General features: G+C 32.2%; 1 pseudogene; it reads right to left on the minus strand.

Moving 5' to 3' along the window:
• Positions 1-5,785: 5,785 nt before the first annotated feature.
• On the minus strand, positions 5,786-10,001 carry LOC107877235 (annotated as a pseudogene).
• Positions 10,002-22,257: the final 12,256 nt, after the last annotated feature.

Below are 22,257 nucleotides of genomic sequence, written 5' to 3' on the forward strand. Positions count from 1 at the left end.
TAAGGATAAATGTGGAAAATTATTACAATGAAATCATGGTCAACTTTTATTTCAAACTACTCAATACTGAAATGAGTTCATAAAGATCAACAACATCTAACACTAGTTTTCGAAATCTCTAATAACTGAAGGACATCTGTCTGACATCTAGGACAAAGACCCCAGTCGGACCATGAATCAAAATGAAATAACAATAATAAGTTTCAATACAGTCCTTCCGAAGTAAGGGCGACTCGCCAGCTATAAGCTTCTAACAAGGCAATATACTGCTAAACGGGACCCCGGGACTATGTCTCAGATCCTGAAATATAGGGGATCAATACAGATGTACTGGTACATAGAGCAATCCAAAATAATGCATTTTTATATATATCATAAGTGAGAGAAATTCATAAAATATTTTATATATAATATATGAAAACACATGGGCACACTTAAAAGACCTTGAAACATTTCTTTGAATCCATGACTCACTCTTTATCCTACTTCTAAGCTAGATGGTACACCCTATAATTTGTAATTCCACGAGCTATATGGAATCCACCCTTGACTCGGCGGACAAGCCTCTAATCCAAGTTTGCCACAAGGATTAAAGTATCCATAAGGAGAGACACACAAGACCATACAGCATGGTGCCATGATCCCCAATCAAATCAATATGTCATGGCAATGCACGAGATCACAAAGTAGGGCTCCTAACCATAGTCCCAATTTGGGACTACATGCATCAAGGTACAAAAGATCACAAAGCAGGGTACCATAATCCCATATCAGCAAATCATGATTTCTAGCATAGAGTCTTTCAACTCATACTTTCTTTGGGTAACCATCTAACTCTCTTTAAGATCATTTTTAACCTTTTATAAACATGCATATTTCTGAATTCAAAATCTAAAAATCTAAGTAAAATCTATATTTTTAGTCTGCTCTGAATCTGCTGTGGCATTCATCTATATTGGTATCGTCATACCAAGACTTGTAAGTCATGTTTCTGAGCCATAAAATATCATATCATAGTCTATTCTTTAAAAACATAAAGTTTGGACCACCATACTTCATACAATTTAAAAAATTGAGAATTTAAAACATTTATCAAGCTATGCAAAGATCACTCTTTTCAGCATTTCAACAAACATATGGTGGTTATGAAATTTGTGACAAAACATGCAATCTTCTTATTAAACATCTTTAACCTTTTACATCAAGTAAAACACCATCTCTTCTATTCAAATCCATAATCCAATCATAAACAAAAATCAATACATTTGTGTAATGCTTCTAACGATGCATTTTGAATAAATCATAACTTACGAAAACAAGAAGCTTGTAAACAAGAGAGGGATTTCTAATATTTTATGCTCTTAATTTATCATTCAAACGTATCAAACACCTACATATACATACTTAAACATGGTTATAAATCATATTTGGGGGAAAAGGTCTCAAGACCAAAACTTTATCATCAATAAGGTTTCATAATACATGAATATAATTGTAAATCCAAAACCCCTTTGTAAGTTCATGATTTTTAAACATTTATTCATTATTAAAATAATTTCACCATGCCCATGTAGTTTTAGGAAAACCCCACGTACCTTAAATTACTTAGTTTAAAGAGTAGAACTCGGATCTTGATTTGTTTCCTTGGAATTTTTTGACTTAAGGCTTGATTTCTTGATCTTTGGGGAAAGTATTAAGGTTTTTATTTGAGAGGAAATGGTGAAGAATGAGCATAATTTGCTCAATAATGCCTTAAATCATCTATTTTCATGTTTTAGGGTCGGAGGGAAAGACTAAAATATCCCTAAGGAAATAAAAAAAGTCGCAGTAGTCCTTCAGTTGACAGACTGACATGCTGAAGTAAATTAGGTATAACTTTTTACTTCGATGTTGGATTTGGACAAAAGCAGTTGCGTTGGAAAGAAGACTCAAAGAAATTTCATTTGATATATAGTAGGCCCTCTAATTCGTTAAATAAATAAAGTTATGATCGATGAAAGTTGACTCAAGTTAAAACATCCACTAAAACTTAATCGATAGAAATGTTTTCAACTCGTCCTTGAGTTAAAGGACCTGTATGATCTCAATTCATGCTCTACAAGGTTCCCACACTACATAATTGATAAACACGCTAAATTTTTATAGGATTTATGGATTTTGGAACATCTACGCATAGAAATAACTATTTACGTTCTAGCCCAAAATGCAGGGTGTTACATATACCTTGCATCTTCAGCCCCTGGAATTCTATTTTTTTTTTCTTGAATACCTATTTGCAATTAATGATTCTTCTTTCTGACGACGGCTTCACAAGAGACCAAGTATCATTCTTATGGAGAGATCCAATTTCTTCATTCATTGCAATCAGACACTTGACTAAATCAACACCAGAAACTGTTTCTGAATAATTTGATGGTTCTCCAATTTTTTTTGTTTCCTCTACAACTAAAATAAAAAATTCAACATAATCTCCATACCTTTTATATTTGTGAATTCGTCGTCTTGGCCTATGTATTGCTATGGAATACTCACTTGGTTCAACTTTAAAAGTCAGAACTTCTTGCTCAACTTTTGAAGTTTTAACTATGTTTTGTTCCACAGTTAATGAGCTTGGCTTAGAAAGTATGCCAAGCTCAATCTCCACTTGTTCATATATATCACGCTCTTTGTTCTTAGTACAAGAGTTAGAAGACTCTTTTTTGGAATATAACATGGATAATTCATCAAAGGTTACATCTCTGCTAATTATAAATTTTTGTGTCTTGGGATCAGGACACCAAAGTCTGTATTTTTTCACCCCAAATACATATCCAAGGAAAATATAATTTTTAGCCCTTGGCTCTAATTTTTCATTATTTACATGCATGTATGTAGGACAACCATAAAATTTTAAGTCAGAATAATTAACAGGTGTACCTGCCTATATTTCCTCTAGAATCTTGATGTTCAAAGGTACAGAAGGAGCACGGTTGATAATATAACAAGCTGTAGAGATAGCCTCTGCCCAAAAAGCATTTCTCAATCCAGCATTTGAAATCATGCAACGGGCTCTTTCCAAAAGAGTCTTATTCATCCTCTGTGGAATACCATTTTATTGAGGTGTCATCCTCACAGTGCGATGTTGAGAAATTCCTTTATTTTTGCAAAATTTGTTGAACTCACTGTTATAAAATTTCAAGCCATTATATGTTCTAAGTCGTTTGACCTGTTTTCCTATTTGCTTCTCAATCAAAACTTTCCATTGTTTAAAAGTTAAGAAAACATCCATTTTGTTTTTCAGGAAATAAACTCAAACCTTCCTTGAATAATCATCAATGAAAGTTAACATATACCTGGCACCACCTTTTGATGGGGTACAAGAAGGACCCCAATGATCTGAGTGAATGTAGTCCAAAGTACCTTTTGTTCGATGAACTGTTGGAGATTTGATGCTGACCCTTTTCTGCTTTTCAAACACACAGTGTTCACAGAACTCTATTTTTTTTATACTTTATCCATATAGGAGACCTCTTTTGCTGAGGATGGAAAGACCTTTTTCACTCATATACCTCAATCGCATATGCCACAATTTAGTGATGTCAGGATCAAATTGATTTGAAGTGAAAACTATAGCAGCACCTAGAACAGAGGATCTAAATATAGTGTACAATGTACCTGATCTGTGTGATCGAGCACCTAGAGAAACTTTCAAAACTCTACATTTACTTATGTATTTACACCCAAGAGATTCTAGAGTATCCAATGAAATGAGATTTTTCTTCAAGTCAGGAACATATCTAACATCAGTGAGAGTTCTCACCATGCTATCGTGCATTCTAATTCGGACTGTACCTTTACCAAAAACTTTGCAAGGAGCATTATTACCCGTCAAGACAACTCGGCCTCTAACAGAATCAAATGTGGTAAACAAATCCTTATTGGGACACATGTGATAAGAACAACCCGAATCCAAAATTCACTCATTATTAGATTTAAAACTATTATTAGTTGCTAAAAATATTATCCCCCCAAACTCATCAGCATCTACACTTGCTTAGGCGGAGTTAGCATTTTGGTGCTCATTTTTGTTTTTCTTATGTTTTTCTTTGTTTTTTAACTTATAACATTCAGAAATAATATGACCTTTCTCATGAAAGTATTTGCACATTACATTTTTGTATTTAGACTTTGACCTTGATTTAAACCTCTCACTATTTGATTCTTTCTTATTAGATCTACTTCTTACAAATAATCCTTCCTCATGGATTGCGCTACTTTTTCTAGTAATATCTCTATCTATCTATTCCTTTATTTTTAAGATAGATTTGATTTCTCTATAAGAGATATTATCATTTCCATAAAGCATAGTATCTCTAATATGCTTAAATGGTTGGGGTAAGGAAATAAGTAATAAGACGACTTGACCTTCATCATTAACTTTAGTGTCTATATTACTCAAATCCAGAATAGAATCAAAAGCATCCAGATGTGAGTGTGTAGAAGTACCTTCAACCATATGAAATGTGTAAAGTTTTTGCTTCAGGTAAAGTCTATTTTCCACTGTCCTCTTCATATACAAGGTTGTTAGTTTTTTCCACATGCCTTTCGTTGTGGTTTCTGCAGATACTTCATGTAAAACCTCATTTGAGAGATTTAGAATGATACCTGATTTTGCCTTTTTGCCTATGACGGCAAACTCTTCATCCATCATATTTTCTGGCTTCATCTCCTTTCCTTCCAGTGATATATCTAAGTCATCCTGAATTAGGATAGCTTCCATCTTTAATTTTCACATCCCGAAGTTTGCACTTCTATCAAATTTCTCAACGTAAGTCCTTATTATAGTCATTTTGGCTACTGAAAATAACTTGGTTAGATCCTGCTCTGATATTAATTTGTTAGGATCGAGAATTCAATTATTCCAAAGTTTAGCCAAACAATGTTATAATGACAATAACAAGTTGATAACGGTAATTAATAAAATAAAGGAGGCACAAATTTAATGTGGTTCGGTCAGTGTGACCTACGTCTACGAGCGGAGAAGAATAATTTCACTATATCAACAAGAGTACAATAGAGAGGTTACAAAATTAGAGTAGTCACTCTAATTAACCCAAATATCCCAACAAAACAATCTCACAAGATCACTCCAAAAGAAAGGCTCACACAAGTGTTTCCCAACACCCACTCTCTAACTAAATACTCTAATAGAAAGGGAGAATAAATACAAGAGAATGAAAGAAAACTCTTGAAATTGATGTGTTATGAATGAGAAAGAAGGTCCCTATTGATAGAGATGAAAATGAGTTTGTTGATGTCATCCATGATGTTAATGGAAAATGTGAATTTCACTATTTGCATGTGAATGAGAGAAATTTACAACAAAATTTTTTATAGCAACTTTGTTTGACAAAACCAACAAATAATCTTCTAAAAGTTTTTGGTTGGCTTTTACCAAGTGTGAACCAAAGAAAAAGTGAATTATTGATTGAAACTTAATATTGTGCGTTATCATGATCGAAAAGTTACTGTGCTCGATCTCATCTTAGGTAAACAAAGATTATCATGATGTGTCTTGTGGCCATATTTCGATATTAGTTGTCATATTATTGACATGGCTGGTGCGCAACTGTTAATTGTCTTTTTTTTTTGGCTTATTTGGTCATGGTTGAGTAAGTCGTGACATTGCATCTCACTCTTCGTATAAAGAGTCATTCTATACCGGTCAAGAGCTGGCACTTGTGAGCTAGAAACCGCCAAACAATCAAGTTAGACATAAACACATGGTATATGTATTGTAGTCTGTAAAGTGTATCAAATCAATTCATAAATTCATGACAATCCTAATTACTCCAATCAAGTATAAGGAACATCTAAATAAAAAAGACAACGCTAGCTAGCTGGAACACAAACCAAGAAACACCAAGGGTAAACACCTGATACAAGTACACTTTTACTAAATATCAAATCACAAAGTTGTAAAAAACAAGTCACAGCCTCCAGAAAGAAGCAACATAGGAATGTGTTCTTTTTCCTTTCTGTTCTTGACGCACTAGTTCTTTTGTTTCCCTTTCATTTTTGTTTCTCTGTTTTACTTTGTAAAAGTTTCTCATGTCGTAATAGGATCAATTAGCACCACAGATACAACGTCTTTCAAGTTATTTTTGGAAAAAGTATAAGCATCTTCATCTTTATAAAAAAACTCTGCCACTCTTTTAAGGTTGACCACTGGCATGAGCAGAACTCTTGGTACTGCTGCAGGTTTTAGGCATCCCCGATTCAAATCCTTCCATTTTTTCTCTATTATTTTCCTTATCTCCACGTAAGCTACTTCCTTTGTAGCACCATATTCATTCATGTAACATTCGATACCCGAAGCTACATCTCCTCTTTCGAGCTCAATCTGTATCCATAAAATAATTGGACATAAAAAAATTAAAATAAGAACAACTATTGGTTCATATTCAATTTGTACGCGACGCATCCTAATTTTCCTTGAGTTATTGTTTGCGCATACAAAAATTTTCTTGAACTTCTGACTACTTCTTAACATTAACAGTATAAAACCATTCTTAAACTATAAGTACGTACTCTTACAAAAATAACTACATGAAATCATCGATAATACGTGAAATTAGTTATCTGGAAAATAATGTGGGCAACCTAGTGAACATGTTAAGTTAGACTGATATATTCAAAAGTGACACAAAAAGGTTATTATCATACCTCATGTGTTACAAGATCATTCAGTAATCTTGCAATGATGCACGAAGCGACAAGAACCGTAGGTTCAGTCGATATCCAATCAAATGCCTCCTTAGTTGCTACATCTCCCATGCCCAACCAAGATGTAGCAGCAAGCAATAAATAAGTGCTGGATGGAATTCCATTCTTTATATACTGATCCATTGTGGGGACATTCTTCCCATGATACCATTTGGCCTCTTGGAAGTAAGCCCTCAACAGCTTTTTCATCTGAAAAGAGTAACAAAGCTACATATTCAAAGGCGGATGGAGCTTGGTTTCCTTACGTTCAAGTGAGTTCAATAGTTTTGATGCAAATATAAATTTGATAAAATCTTAAAAATTAAATATAAGCCCATAATTTACTAGTAATTGCTTAAAAGTTGAACGCATCAAGCTTTAAATTTTGACTACATTTTCATCGTTTGCTACTTTTTAATTACCTCAGTTATGGAATATTTGACTCGAAATGACTTATTTCCAAGATTTTCCAACTCTCTTTCCAGTTCACTGTAAACTTGTAGAAGAACGTGGTAGGAGAGCTTCATATATTGTGGTAATTGTTCAGAAGCATCAATGTCCCACCTACATATTTATATATATTAATTGTCAGTTAAGTCGATCACATTTACTCAAAATATATTTTACAGTGATAAGGTTCTTATTTTGTCTGCTAGCTAATTTTTTTAAATGTTGAAATAATAAAAATACGGTAAGTTATTGATGTGAGAAAAAAAATTTAAACCTTTCAATTGCGCTAGTGAGGAGAGTAAGTTCATCGAGTGTGCCATAGGTATCATAAGTGTCATCCATAATAGAACAGAAGCATAATACTTTAGTTAGTATTTTCCTTGCAACACTATATTGAGGCTCAAAGTATATACCTATACTCCAGAAGTATAATTCAACCACTCTGTCTCTTGCAAAAGGTAGTGCCTGTTTGATTTCTGATTCTTTCCACCACCTAAATGTAAAGAGGAAATATTTTACTTATGCAGGCAATAAGAAATCACAACTAAAAAAAATGGATCCGAGACATCCAACCAAAAATCTTTCTTAAGTAAAGTTATCGACGAATTTTCAATAGATTTCATTGAAGGGTTCTGTTTTTTTTCTTTGTACTGAATATGATCAATTAAATAAAGTATCATATAATGCCAAATTTTATGCAGGTGCGTATTATGACATTGTAGTACAGGGCAGTATTATAAGGTTGTGTTTTAGTTAACTTCTACACATTGATATTGTTAAAGAAAGATTATACTTATTCGGCAATTTAAAGTGGGAACTGTAATTTCATTAAATAGGGTAAGTTACCTTGTGATATCAGATAGTTCCCTTTTGTGTAACCTTTGTAGGATGTTGAAGTCCAATTTTGCAAAACTTAGTAACAATTCATTATGCAATTCATCTTTTTGGTAAAGTGATATGTATTTCCTCGTTCCTACCCTCACCATGTTATTGTTTATTGGGAATTTCAGTGCATTACTGACTTGTATTGCAAGGGAATCACACAAATTAGGCAAAATTTGCTTCAACTGAACGGTGGTGAAATCAACTGCTTTATCCAAAATTTCTTCACCCTCGACTCTAAATTGCGCTGCCTCGAACAAGCTCAATAATCCTTGCACGTCGCTGAACAATGTTCACTTGTAATTTCCTTGTTCTTCAGTAAACTTCTTAAAAGCATCTGGTTCAAAATATACTTACACAGTCAGTATATAAAAATTCAAATTCTCCTTCAAAAACAAAAGGATAAGCCAAAATACTCGCGTCTAATATGCAAAATAAGCTACGAAATCTAATAATCCCCAAATCTGTCGCTAAATAGCTCCTAACTAATTGAATTTTCTTATAATCAGACGCTAATTCATGGCTAAACTGAGTTAGCATGAGATTTTTGTTGTTTGACTATGAAATTTTATCGGTAGCTAATTCCTTATTTTCTTGGAGTAGTTCTGATAAGCAATTAAGCTTTCATGATAATTGCGAATGGATTTACTAGTTAATTACATGTAGTGATGTGTAAATTAAAACTTATTTGCTTGATCAATATAATTAAACCTTATATGTCATAACTGATATATTTACTACTATTATTTAGTAATTAATATATACTACTATTATTTAGTAGTCATAACTGATAATATATACTAATATTACTTGGTAATTAATATTCATAATTAGTTGTAACAATTTTATAAGTGACCTGGTTATATAAATATTATTTTACCTACGCGTATGGTCAGGGAGGGGGAGGGGGGGGGTTACTTACCCGATGAGACATAATAACCTTGTTGTATAAGTAATCGAAAGCTTAGAGCAACAGCATGAAGGTCACTTTTGTTACCATATTCAACAATCCATTCTTCATAACAATTATAGATGTTACTCAATGATTCCTCAATCTCATGTTCAAAATGGTACGCTACTCCAAGCAATTGGATTGTGTTGATAAGGTCAAGTTTTTGCAAAGATTTGGAAGGAGACATCACTAGTATATTTCTCACTTCTTCTTTGAGGTCTTCATGTTCCTTCTCTTCCCATTCATTGGCTCCCTACCGGGGTAAATTTTCAAACATACACGTTAAAAATCTTGAAAATTGTTCAGACTATAAAGTAGATAATTGAATCCAAATTATTTACCAAGAGATTAGCATAGGCAAGGAAAGGGTCTCCCCAAACAGTTGAATGATGATTGGCATATCGACGTGTAATCTCCACTTCACCATCAAATCCATCCATTTTTGTTCTTCTTTTAAGTGACCAGGTAACAAGGTGAAGGGGAAAAAAAAACAAGAAATGATCAAATGTGTTAGTTCGATAAATAATGAGCTCAAATTAATGACAAACTTATAATGGTCAGCATGCATCACTGAAAAGATTCATTGACTATTTTTTAAAATTAAAATCTGAAAATATTGATTAACTTACTACTATATTCACATCTTTTATTGAGTTTAATTTCCATCCACTGACTTTAATATACAATCCAAACTTTTCTGCACTATTAGATTTTATGAAAAGTAAATACATGTCACACATAATTTATTAAAAGTGAAATTAATAACTATCATGCAAGCTAAGTGAGCTTTTATAGTAGATTAATACATTGCACAGATAGTTAAAAAAAAAAGTGTGCTACCAATTAATGGATATAAGTTAAATCTTTTAAAATTTATTACTCTGGATTTAGAAGATAATCCACGCTTTCTAGTCACTCTGCGAAAAATTGCATTATTACATGAATTAGACTTGATAAAAGATAATCGAAATATGCCCATCTTACCTTACTATCTAGTTGTTGGCTCTTTGCCAAATGTAAAGTAGTGGCTCAGGCTTTGGTAACTTGGCTTCAAACTAAGAAAGTGAATAAGATTTAACTCGATTCCCTTACTATTTATAAAGCTTTAGAGTACCAATAAATTAAGTATTATCTCATAATAAATTAAAGTATTAAATTTTATAGTAGTACTAATTAACAGTCAATGAGACGCAGTTGCCGATAGAGAGACGTGAAGTGATCCATAGAACCAATTCAAGTTCATTTTTGTGATCTCACTTTGAATTTTCCATTGTTTTGCTCTAACAAGTGGGTAACTGCGTATATATAAATTTAAAAACATCACAGCACTATAATATACACACAGGCGCATGATGCAACATGGGGTAAGCGAAAAGGAGCGCATATAATTTGACAATTAATATGAAGGGAAAAGGACACAAATGGTCACTCGGTCAAAATTAATTCCAAAAAAATGGTCATGAAATTCAAATTTCATTTTTTAGTCATTTTAATTTGCTGGCTTGTTCTATACATATTCTATACATTTTCTATACATATCTTATACATATAAATATTCTATACGAAAATTCTATAGTTTCGATACACAAATTATACAATAATTGTAAAGTTTTTTTTACACATTTTATACAACAATTATATAATTTTTATAGATTTTTATATATATATTTTATACGTATACATATTTGATAGAACTATACAATTTCTATAAATATATCTTATATAGATACATATTCTATATAACAATTATATCATTTTTTATACAATTATATTTAATTATTATTTTTAAAAAACCAAAGAAAAAGCAGAATATTTTTCAATTAAAAAATTTGTAGCAATAAAACACTAAAAAAATTTTAGAAAAGGGCCGAATGACCTAAGTTGAAAACTGTATCAGTATTGTATATGAATTGTATCAATATGGTATATAAATTGTATCTGAACTACATGATCACAATGACTCAAATTAGAAAATGGTTATAATGTGAAAATAAAATAGTCGAATGACTATTTTTTGACAAAATATCAAATTTGAGCTATTTATTTTGAAAATAGTCAAATGAAGTCTTTTTCCCTAATATGAAAGGAAAGACTAGCTAAACCTGGAGGCCGCGTAAAGTCAAACTTCAATGATTGGTCCTAACTATTTTTTATATAAGTATTTATTTATTTAAAATGTATTTTGCTAGCTTTTGAAACACAAAATTGCATGTAAAACTTCAATAATGAGTTGTTTCCCTTTTATGCTAAGAAAGATCCCATGTAAAATTCTACTTAATTTTTTTTCCCTCAAAAAATATGGTATGTTTCCCTCATATGCTAACAAAAAATTTCAATACTTTTATTTAATAGTATATATAACTATTTATGTATGAAAACATGGGGCTCCAATAATTATGAGGTCCTAGACAATTATTTAAGTGACCTAATGGACGAGACACCATGAATTGAAATCGGACGAATTTTTTATTTTTGTAAAGGTAAAATGATCTATTGAACCCTTGTACTTATATGAGTTTGTATTTATAGCCCTCCAACTTTATCTTTTGTCAATTGAATCCTTAAATTCGATCAAAATAAAGTTTTTGAATCATTCGTACCATGTCTCTAGCTCACTCGCCTTTGCATAAATGACATGTCACCTCCACGTTGCCTAATTTAATGTCATTTCATTGTTATCTTCATTAACTATTTTTTAATTATCAACCAAAAATATTAAATAAGAATATAATAATTTCTATTTTAAAAAAAATAAAATTACTACTCCTTCTCTCACATTCCCTCCACGTCCCACAATGATATTGTCTCCACTTAATCTCTTTATCTTCTCCCACAAAGTACTCACGGATTCTACTACTAAGAACAACCTAGGGTGACGAACGGGCGGATTGTATTGGATTTGGACGGGTTAAATATGGATCGAGCAAAAATAGTTTGGATTACAATTCGTCCATATAAATATGGGTAAATATGGATTGAATAAAAATGGTTTCAACCCACTTAAACTTCTAAAGTCAAAAACTTGAAACTTTTGTATCATATCAACTTTTTTTTGTTTTTTATTTTTATTTTTTTCTCTCTCTCTTCTATATGTAGCCTCTAGTTTTATTTTTTTATTTTTTTATTTATTTTTTTGTCTCTTCTATCTCTATCCTTTGCTTCACTTTCTTTCTTTTTTTTTCTTTTCCTTTTTAGTCTCCTTTTTTTCTATTTTTTTATTTTCTTTTATTTTTATTTCTTTCTCATTTTTTTCATTTTGGGTTGTATTTTATGTTTTATATTTTTTTTATTTTCGAAGAACATAGTTAAACCAAGTACAAATTATGGATGATGACTCAAATATCATAACCACTCAGTATATTTGTATTTACCATCATTTTTTTCTTTTTCTTTTTCTCCTTTTTCATTATTTTTCTCTTTTTGATTTTTTTGTATTTTTTTTTTCAATTCTTTCTTTACGCTTTTTTTCACTCTTCTATATCTAACTTCTACCTCTCTTTCTTCTTTTTATTTTCTTTTTTTTTTTTTTTTTTTGTTTTTTTTTTTTTTTTTTTTTAACGAAATTACCCTAAGCGCATATTGATTTATATTTGCCCAACATTTATAATTTGCGTAAGTACACTCAAGTGGACTCCACCTAATGGACAGATACAGAGATAGTATCCTGAAAGATCTTGGGATTACATTCGTCAAACCAAATATCATTTTTAGTCGCAAGAAGTAAACAAATCAAGGTTTCTACGTACTTCCTACCTTGCCTGACCCTAAGCTCTTATATAAATACAAATGTAATACAAATGTTACATTTGTATCATATGATACATGTTTATACAACTTGAACCATACGCATACTAATGATACTTGTATATATACAAATATAAATGATAAATTTAATATACAAATACTAATGACACATTTGCATTGAATGATACATTGTATATTTAGATATTTTAGTCTCAAGAAAATACGATTAATTCATACACTTATTTGTATATAAATACAAATGATAAATTGTACATATTGACAACTAAGATATTCAAATACAAATAATAAAATTATTTGAAATATATAGTACGATACAAATAAATTTAAAGTAAAAAAAAAATTAAATATAAAATGCAATGAAAAAAAAAAGATGAGGAAAATAATATAAAAAAGAAGAAAAATGACGAACCAAGAATGAAAAAGGGGAAAACGAAAATACAAAAAAAAATGCGAAGAAAAAAGAAATAAACTTGAAAAGGAAAAAAAATGATGAAATAGAAGAAAAAAAAGAGTGTAAGAAACGAGTAAAAAATAAGTGGAAAAAAAATTAAAAAAATGAAAAATAAAAAAATAAATTAAAGGAAAAAAGAAAGAAAAAATAGAAAATTAAAGAAAAAAGAAAGAAAAAATGGAAAAGAAAAAAAAAGAAATAAAAGATAGAAAAAAATAATAATAAAGGAGTGAGACTATGGATTATAATTAATTGATAAGACATGCTATAAATTGTATAGGTTAAATGGAATAATTAGAAGCTTAAATTAATTAACCCATGTAGGTCTCAAGCGAATATGAATGATCAAATAAGAATGAGAAAGGGGAAAACGAAAAAAAAATATAAAAAAAAATAGATGAAAAAATGAGAAAGAAAAAAAATAAATTATAAGAACCGAGTAAAAAATGAAAAAGAAAAAAAGTAAATTAAAGAAAAAAAGTAAGAAAAAAAAAATTAAACATAGGTGGGTGATCTCTGTGTTTAAATGAGTACTCATATTTTATCCATTTTGTCCATATTTGTATGAGCTTTTAAAATGAGTTGAAGTCCATATTTATCCATTTGAAATATGAGTGATCCAATTCAATAAATATGGGTTAAATGGACTCTTTTCACAAATATGGGCTGAAATTGCCAGCCCTAGAACAACCACACCACAAGCTATGTACAAAACAAAATATTTTGAACCTGTTAAAAGTTCAATTTCTTGAGGTATATCTTCTCAATTCAATTATTTTATTTTAATTTTCATTCAAATTCATATCAAATTAGTATATTTTTATAGATGTCCAACCTTATCTATTGTGAAAATTTGAAAAATTTCGATTTAATTTTCAACTACCAATTTTAGATGTTTCATAGATGTTTTCAACAATCATTATTTTTATATTTCCTCACAAATTGAGTACCAAATTCTTGTCAAATAGATGAAACTCTTCTCCATTTGACTTGAAATTTTAACTACACATCTTCACAAACACAAATTCCAACAAATCTCAATCACAATTTGAACTAATTTCAAAAATCGACAAAATATATTTGTTATTCTTCAAACTTTCTCAAGTTTATCAATTGTGATTCTTTAATTTTTCAGTACCCATCATCACCTTTACATTAATTCACACACACTCTCTCTAAAACAAAGTTAAAAGATGAAAAAGTTTGTAGTGCTTATATAAAAAAAAGTCAAGTAAGATCCGGATTCAAAACAAAGAAATATGTAAGCATGAACAAGTGTCTTGACCTGATCCATATGAATCTTTGTGAGCCTATGAGGATAAGAAGCAGAAATTGAAAAATGTATGTTTATCTCATTATAGATGATTGATCGATTTTTATTCGGACATTATTTTTAGCTTCTAAATATGATTTCTTTGATATTTTTTCTATTTTTTTCAAGAAAATAAAAAAGAAACTGAGTACTTCCTTGATTTTCATTAAATCTGATCATAGAACAAAATGTAAAATTCTTTGACATCTATTCATCAAATGGTTTAGATCATAATTTCTCTACTCCTAGAATACTACATCAAAATAGAGTAATGAAAATAAAAAAATAGGACTTTTGAAGACATGGCTAGAATAATAATGATTGAAGGAAATATTACAAAAAAATTTGGGCTAAGGCCATAAGTATTGCATATTATATTGTGAATAAATGTCTGATCAGGCCTCTCCTAATGAACTCTCTATGAACTGCTTCAACAACAACAAAAAAAAACCCAGTATATTCCCACATAGTGGGATTTGGAGAGGGTAAAATGTACACAGTTCATACCACTACCTTCGAAAAAGTAGAGAGGCTATGTCCAATAGACCCCCAACTCAAGGCAAAAGGATAGTAGACAAAATCGTCAAAAGCATGAAACAAGATGAAAATAACAAAGATACGAATCCACAAAATAAATTGTACACTGCCAAATAAAAGGCACCCTCTCCCCCCAACCCTAAGACTACCAACCAAGCTACACCAAAGCACACCTAACTACTAACCATGACTCATCCACACGCATTAGCCCTCTATCTTAATATTTTTTATCCACACCTTCCTATCTAGGGTTATGTCCTCAGTAAGCTGTAACTACTCCATGTCATATCTAATCACTTCTCTCTAGTATTTGTTTCACCTACCCCTATCCCGTTTGAAACCATCCAAGGCCAACCTCTCACACATGCGAACTGGGGCATCAGTATCCCTCCCATCACATGTCCAAATCATCTTAACCTCAATTCTTGCATTTTTTCCTCAACCGACGTCACTCTCACCTTTTCCTGAATAGCCTCATTCTTAACCTTGTCAGCTCTCGTAAATGCACACATCCAACACAATATCCTCATATCTACCACCTTCAATTTTTTTATGTGAGAATTTTTAAATGGCCAATACTCCACTCCATACAATATAGATAGTCATACTACAACTCTATAGAATTTTCCTTTTAAGCTTAGAAGGCACCTTCTTATCACATAAAACTCCTGAAGAAAGCCTCTATTTCATCCATCCTTCCCCCATACGGTGAGATATATCCTCGTAGATCTCTTCATTTCCCTAAATCAAAGACCCAAGATACTTAAAAGTATCAATCTTACAAACCACCTGTGAATCCATCTTCACTACCACATTGTCCTCTTTTCTCATGTCATTAAACTTGTACTCCAAGTACTCCGTCTTGGTCCTACTCAACCTGAATCCTTTAGACTCTAGGGTTTGTATCCAAACCTCTAACTTAGCATTAACACCTCTCAATGTCTCATCAATCAACACTAGATCATTCACAAACAATATACATGTAACGCCCCGAGTCTGGTACCCCAAACGCTACACGGTGCTCATAATCCCGAAGGACCACAAGATAACCCTAGACTGATATCTGTAACTGAGATTTGAATAATACATTGTAAAAATATAGAAAACTGGTGAAAAACTTACCATAAGGTTCAAATATTTGAAATACAACTGAATACTGATACATCTGTCTGAAAAACCTCTAAACTATCTGAACTGTGGAGTTGATGGGAAAGGTCCCCAACTAACTCTGTCTACTAAAATACTGAATCTAGTGCAATAATAAAATAAAGATTATCCTCGAATGATGAGGACTCACTTCTATCTACTGTTGCTGACTGAATCTAGACTATTAAGTGTAGTCTGGGGCTCGAGCTTCTGAACCTATGGTATAAAACACCATAGCACAGAAAAGTATGTGTCAGTACGATGGAATGTACTAGTATGCTAGAGGAGGCAAGGCTAAATGCAAGGGTTCATATACATGAATAATACTGACTAAATAATCTGAGTATACTGAATGAGGATACATGCTTGAATTCACAAACTATAACTGAAATTATAGGAACACTGAATACCAAATTCTAATAACTAGATTTCTGATAACTGAGTCTACTGATACTGATATCTGATTGACTGAGGTTGAGATCAGTCCTATTTAGTGGGTGATCTCTGATTATACTAATGATGAAGATGACTAACTGAATCTGAGATCAGTCCTAGTGGGTGATCTCTAAATCTAATGGTATTTGATACTGATTGACTATATTTGAGGTCATTCCTATCTAATAGGTGATCTCTGAATCTTTTGATACGGATACTGCTACTACTTGACTAAGTCTGAGATCAGTCCTATCTAGCGGGTGATATCTAAATCCATTGATAATACTAATGAGTGACTGTATCTAATAGTCATGAATCTGTGCTACTGAGCTGAGTTATTTTATTGAGACTGATTCTGAAGCTGAGACTGTGGGAGGTAATCATCTAACCGACATGCCTCGAATCTGAACTAGTGGAGTCTAACCTGTAATCCCAGCTCGAAGGGTATAAATACTGTGCCACGGGTAAAGACAACTGCTATGGAGTCAGTCCTAATCTAGCGGGTGACCCCTGAGATCAGTCCTGTACTAGTGGGTGATCCCCGAGTATGTCAGTCCTATATAACGGGTAAGATCTCATGCCTACACTAGCTACGTAGTTCTAGAACTTAGGGATTACTTTTAGGGACCCCAGTCTTGTCTAGTGGGTGAGCCCTCATCCCTAGGTTTGCTCTATGCTGAATCCTACTTCCAACTGAAAGACACTGAACTGATTACTAATTCATTCTAGGCTTGACTGAACTATTACTGATCGTACTTGTTTGACTAAGCTAAACTGAATTCACTGAGTTTCGTTGACTAATGGAATATTACTGAGTTCTGAATCGATTACTGAACTGAAGCTAGAATGCTACTGATACTGAGATTACTGAGATTTCTTAAGTTCTATAACTATCTGAGTTCTACTGAGTTCTGTAACTGATTGAGAGTATTACTAATCGTGGCATGACTGAGATTATCATGAAACTGACACTGTCTCTAGACAAGCAGCTAATTTTTTGGGTATAAATACCCCCAAGACTCGATAACATAAATAATATAAGATAGGACAACTCGAACATAACATGGCAATAGGCTATCATTCACAACAGAATCAATGAGGCATCTCTTCAAGCACTTGGAAGTCTTAAACATATAAATGTATAAGGAGTGTATACTATTATATCATAGTTCATTCAATAAGGAATGCACATGAGTAGGAATACATGCAACATATCATAATCCATTAACTAAGGTCTTTCAACAAACACTTGGTATGCATTCACTTATACACAATTGGAGATTTCTTGTCAACATGCTATAATGACTCTATTTTCGTCACATAAGCATTTTATCAAACATATGGGGAGCATAATTTATTGAATACACCTAATTAACATGGTTACATCAATCAACATGCATCTTGAAGGGGTTTATCATGAACATCACATAAATATCACATACTAGGATCAAAGTTTGAAACTTTGTAAACAAAACATAAATTAAGACTCAATAACAATATGGACTTCAATTTCAATTCACATGAATCATGAAAACTCATAAATATATAATCTTTGAATTTAGAAAAAGATTCTTGAACTTCTTGGGTGGAAGGAACCCAAGAATCAACATCTAACATACCTTAGTTCTTGATTTTACGAAGATTGACGGTGGAATTTTCTTGAATTTGGATCTTCAATTGGAAATCCTAAACTTGTTAGTGAGAGAAATTGAGAGAAACTACTATAGTTTGGGTGAAATAAGGCCGAATCACAAGTTTAAGAATTATATAAAAGTGGGGAAAAAACTGAAATAACCCTGGGGTCACAGCTATTTTAATGACTAAAAAATTAGGTACCGACGCGCTGGTCGACGCGGCACGTCGATGACATCAATGCGATACCCAACACATCGCGTCATGATCGTGTCGAGCCTCAGTACTTTCGACTCTGTCATCCTACAATAATGTTAACCAACGAGATAGGTGATGCGGCACGCCAAGATCGCATTGATCTACTATTTTGAGACCTCAAACGTGGTCTTAATGCGGTCCAAAAAATTTGAAACTTGTCTGGAAATACCTACTGACATCGCTGATCATGAATCAACTTATAGATCAAAATTTAAGGGTCTTATGGGTCAAGAAAAAAAATTTCCAACTTATGAAGACTAAAAAAAGATTCTAAGTGTAAACACTTAGCTGAAGTTTCTAAGTTCGGGACCTCTTTCTAAGCTTTAACGGACTAAGTAAAGCTTGGAATTTTACGGGTTCTTACAATACATCAAGGCACCTCTCCTTGCATACTTCGTGTCAACACATTCATAACCAAGGAAAATAAAAAGGGGCTAAGGGTTGATCCCTGGTGCAGCCCAGTTCAGACAATGAAGTGCTCAAAATCTCCTTCCACAATCCTTACCGAGTCTTTGCCCCATCATAAATGTCCTTAATTGATCTGACATACATCACCGGGATGCCCCTCTCCTCTAAACATCTCCAAATAACCTTCCTAAGGACTTTGTCATACGCCTTTTCTAAGTCGTTGAACATCATGTGAAGGTCCCTCTTCCTCTCCATATACTGCTCTACCAGTCTCTGCACGGGTGAATTGCCTCTTTCGTCGAGCAACCAGTATAAATCCAAATTGATTCTCCAAAATAGACACTATCTTCCTTAACCTCCACTCAAGCACCCTCTCCCAAATCTTCATTGTGTGACTCAATAACTTAATACCTCGATAGTTGTTGCAACTCTGAATGTCACCCTTGTTCTTATATAAAGTAATCACCGTGATTCATCTCCATGCCTCGGGCATCTTCACTATCTTGAAAATAATGTTAAATAATTCGTTCAGCCACCTCAACCTTTCCCCACTAGTATACTTCCAAAAATCCACCAGTATCTCGTCATGCCCCATTGCCCTGCCCCTCTGCATCTTACGAATAGCCTCTCTGACCTCCTCCACCTTAAAACTTCAATAATAATCAAAATCGCGACACTCCTCTAAGTGATCTAAATCCCCTAAGACAATGTCTCTGTCCCCCTCATCATTCAAGAGTCTATGAAAATACGACTGTCATCTTCTCTTAATGAGAATGTCCTCCACCAATACTTTTCCATCCTCCGCCTTAATGTACTTCACTTGGTCAACATTATGACTCTTACGCTCCCTTGCCTTACAAATTCTATACAACCTTTTTTCCCCACCTCTCTCCTTTAATCCGGCATACAATCTCTTAAATGTTGCTGTCTTAATAGTCGAGACTGCTAACTTAGCCTCCTTCCTAGCTAATTTGTACTTCTCCCTGGTCACCCGCTACTTCTCTTCCTCCTTCATCTCAACCAACTTAGCATAATCCACCTTCTTTGTCTCTATATTCTTCTTAACTTCTTCATTCCACCACCAGTCCCCTCGATGCTAGCCAGAACAGTCCCTTGAGACAACCAACATTGCTCATTTTAGATTTTTATTATAAGTGCTTCATTCACAATAATAGGAAACATAATTTGAGAAAATTTGATTCAAGGAGTGATGAGAGAAACTTTTTAAGATATTCTCAACATAGTACAACTTATAGCACCTTAAACAAAAGAATAAATTCTATTGAAAAAAGTACGCATATTGCTTTTGATGAATCTAGTTTTATGCTTGAGACTATCAAGCAGGATGAAAGTGAAACTGATGAGCATACAGGATTAGGTTGCAAGAACTGGTATATCTACTAAAAAGACCCAGGGCAAAGTAAAAAAGAAAATAGTTGGTCAGGAAATTGATTCACCAATAACACCAGCACAAGCTACTAAAAGTACTGTTGGATCCTCACAAAGGGTAGTACTAAAAAATATAAGTATTAAGGATATCATTCAATTGAGAATTCTCTTATATATCTAACATTTATAATCACCACTAGATCAGGTATAAAACATTTATGTGCCTTCAAAGTTTTTTTATCAATCATTAAATCCAAAAAGGCAAAAGAGGTTCTCCTTGATGAGGATTGGATACTAGCTAGCCATGCAAAAAGAGTGCAATTAGTTTGAAAATATTAAGGTATGACACCTGATTTATCCTCCAAAAGATAAAACTATGATTGAGAATAAATGGGTATACAGAAATAAGCTGGATTAGAATGAAAAATTTATAAAAAAATCAGGTAAGACTGGTGGTCCAAGAGTATAATAAAGAAGAAATAAAAAACTTTGATGAGACTTTTACACCAGTTTCATGGATTGTAGCCATTGACTACTTGTTGCTTCTGTAGCTTTCAAATAATTTACTCTTTATCAAATGGATGTGAAGAATGTTTTCTTGAATGAAAAATTAAAAGACAAAGTTTATATGAAGCAACCTTATGGATATGAAAACACTGAGTTTTCTTATCATGTGTGCAAGCTAAATAAATTTGTATGGTTTAAAACAAGCCCCAAGGGCACGGTATAAAAAGATTCAAAACTTCTATTAGAACATGAATGTATAAAAGGTAAAATTGACAATACTCTCTTTTTTTGAAAATCAATAACAAAGATTTATTCATTATGAAGGAATATTATGGTGATATTATCTTTGGATCTATTGATGAAAGCATCACTTAAGAATTTGCAAGCTCATGAATGAAGAATTTGAGATGAGCGTGATGGAGAACTCAACTTTTTCCTAGAAATGCAAATCAACCAAAATCCAATGAAAATCATGATTCACTAATTAAAATATGTGAAAAAGTACTTAAAAGATTCAAAAATGGAGGTAGCAAAGGAAATTTATGCTCTTATTTTCCCTGCCACAAAGTTAAATCATGATAAAATAAGTTCATACATGAAACAAAAATTGTATAGAGAAATGATTGGGTATTTCTTATATCTCACTGTAAGTAGACTTGACATAGTATTTAGTGTTGAACTTTGGGCAAAGTTTCAAGCAAATCTAAAAGGAATCTCATTTTAAGGTTGTTAAAAGGATTTTAAGGTATCTCAAAAGAACTATTGACTTAGGGTTGTGGTATCTAAAATAAAAAAAATTCAATCATATGGCTATGCATAAGCTGACTATGTATATTATTTAGTTGAAAGAAAAAACATCACCGATATGACACACTTCTTTGGATCATGTCTAATTTAGTCCACTAAAAATAAAATCATACAGCCTTGTCTACTGTTGAGGCTGAATGTGTTGTTGCTGGATCATGTTACGCTCAATTACTATTGATCAAATAATAATTAATGAATTTTGATATGAATATTGAATCTGTTCCTAACCTTTGTAATAATAATAGTTCTATAAATATTGCTAAGAATCATGTGAAATATTAAACAAAAAGCTAAATATATAGGCATAATATATCATTTTCTTAGAAATAATGTTAAAAAGGGTCATCTCTTAATCATGTTTTGTTCTATTGAATAGCAAATTGCTGATAATTTTTACCAGGACACAAGGTAAGGAATATTTTACAAAGAATAGGTTGGGCTTGGGAATAAGTAGGATTTCATAAAGTCCCCTTAATTATTTGCTAGAATAACTGTTTTTTAAATTTTGTTAGCTAAAATATTATTCAATTCAGTCTTACATATTTAATTATGTGTTTCAATTTTAGATTATTGACTCTTTTA

This window comes from Capsicum annuum, chromosome 7 (assembly GCF_002878395.1).
Source record: "Capsicum annuum cultivar UCD-10X-F1 chromosome 7, UCD10Xv1.1, whole genome shotgun sequence".
Taxonomy (NCBI): domain Eukaryota; kingdom Viridiplantae; phylum Streptophyta; class Magnoliopsida; order Solanales; family Solanaceae; genus Capsicum; species Capsicum annuum.